Raw genomic sequence first — 2,559 nt, 5'->3', positions numbered from 1 at the left:
GTAACTATCCATAACTGGAGGTTATGAATGAAAATGATCCTGTCTAGTGAGGGAAAGATGATTAATATGAAAATTCATACTCAATTCAATACTCAAACATGTCCAGCTCATCAATGACAATAAATGACCATACTGACCATACAAAGATGTTGTTTAAAAAAAAAAAAAAGTAAATAAACATATGCCACGTATATCACGGCTTGTTTTATTTGAAATTTCTAAAGGGGGAAGATTTGGTCAAGCGATTCCCTTTTAGAAAATAAACAAAAATATAGCTGTATCAATAAAGTGCTGGTGAATAAATAGCATTAATTGCACTGAAAAAACAAACAAACCTATAAACCATAAGCAGCTCCAGTAATCTGCACATTCATAGCCAACAGCTGCAAATATAGTACCACCTCCAGCAGTCCCGCCTGGACCTTACCGACCCGCAAACCAACACTGCTACAGCAGCCATCCGACAGAGCTTTCTCTCCATATTACTATATTAAAGTGCGAAACTGAAAGATTCAGAGCTACGCTCTTACAAATAAAGATGCTACAATGGGCTCTTAGAAGAACTGAAGCCTGACAAAAGTATTGGGACACGTACTCATTCATTGCTTCCTCCAAAATCCAAAGAAGAGTTGATCTGCTTTTGTTGGAGTAACTGTCTCTACTGTCCAGGCAAGAAGGCTTTCTACTAGATTTTGGAGAAGAAGCATTGCTGTGAGGATTTGATTGCATTCAACAGCAAGAGCAAGAGCATTTTTGAGGTCAAGATGTTGGATGATCCCCAGCTTCCCAACTCATCCCAACCCAGAGATATTGGATGGAGCACCATCCCATCCATCATTCCAGAGAACACAGTACTTCCACTGGTTCACAGCTCAATGCTGGGGGGCTTTTTACCCCTCTAGCCCATGTCTGCCATTAGGAGGCATGGTGTCAATAGGTGGATGTGTAGACATCTGTGTTTGCAATGGGTGCAACTTAAAGTAGCTGAATGCATTCGTTAGAAAGGGTGTCCACAAACATTTGGACATATAGGAGTAAGAGTAACTTTTTAAATAAGAGCGCCTTGTAGCGCCTCTATTTTTAAGAGCGAAGCGACGAGAATAGATCATAATAGGATCTATAAACAGGTGATAAAGTCAAGGCCAGCACGTCCAATCATCAGCTTGTCCCCTTTGAATGGACAGTTAGACTGGATTAACATCTGTAAAACAGCCTACGGATAGATTCTCACCTTTGGGATAATGCTAATTTTGGACATCCAGACTAGACTCCAGCTAACCTACTTTACGAACTTTCACATGAAAAAAAGAACAACAAAGATAACGGAGCTGTAATCTCTGATAACAATATAGAAAACGAGCGAAAAGCAAAAGGTTCTAGAAAAAAGGCAGAGGTTCTAGCAGCTACTGTACACAGGAATGCAGTACGAGGGCCGAGACGCCATCTTCCGATGAGCCAAAGGCCTGAAAAACTGCACTGCCAGTGGAATTCCAACGGGAGGCACTCACACACACTGAAGGAGGCGATATCCTTTCTCTGCAAGCGCAGAAAAAACGGCAGCTTCCGTTAAAAAGACGCTCCGGTAAAAGAACCGTAACACATGACCTCAACCCGTCATATAAAAGTCCAGCACTTCTTCAGATTTCAGACGTATGTGTAGATGTACGGTACTGTGCTAAAATCTTAGGACATCTGAAAAGTTATGTGGAAGGCCAGGAAACTGGGTGGTTAGCCTTTTTTAACATTAGAATAAACACAAATAAGCAAACACACATGACTTCAAAGGCTACATTATGGACGCCCATATTTACAGTTCCCATACAGTCGTAACTTAACTAAGGTTAGGGAGAAGGACCACGCCTAAACTCCTCCTCTCAGTTATTGCACACCCCATAAAACTGCTCCCCTCGCCTCATCTTCTCGTGGCTGAAATTCGCAAAGCTGTGGCCCCGGTCAGCTGTGTTTACATACCCTCATCCCACCCCGAGGTCCCCTTCCTTGCCTCGGCCCACGGTGAGTGTGGTCTACACCTCACTTTAATCATTTAAACCTAATTTTAATTGCAAAGTGGTTGGCTTGGAGGTTACCATGGTATTTGATGAGGTTCTTAAGGTACCCAGGGTGGTTGCTAAGGTGCCCAGATATTCTATGGTGTTGCCAAGTTCTTTAGTGGTGGTTGCTAGGTTGGTCGTTAGGGTGGTCGCTATGGTATTTCAGATGGTTGCTAATGTTTTAATGGTGGTTGCCAGGGTGGTCGCTATGGTATTTTGGGCGGTTGCTATGGTGTCTGAGGTGGTTGCTGTGGTGCCCCATGAGGTGGATTGAGTGTTACTTGTGTATTTGTATCATCAGGACATAAGAAAGGTGCATAAATGCTGGCACCCCATTCACTGCTATGGGGGTAAAATCTGTAAAATGTCCGTTGCTATGCGGAAACCATACATCCATTCAAAAAGCTGCATACAAGCCTGAACCACAGAATTAGACCCAACCATCTGAAGTTGGATTACGTTGGTTATAGTATATTAAACAGATAAAAAAACAAAAAAAAACATGAAG

The sequence above is a fragment of the Salminus brasiliensis genome, chromosome 7 (genome assembly GCF_030463535.1).
Source record: "Salminus brasiliensis chromosome 7, fSalBra1.hap2, whole genome shotgun sequence".
Lineage (NCBI taxonomy): Eukaryota > Metazoa > Chordata > Actinopteri > Characiformes > Bryconidae > Salminus > Salminus brasiliensis.
The sequence above is the reverse complement of the archived record's forward strand: the minus strand, read 5'-3'. Positions refer to the sequence as shown.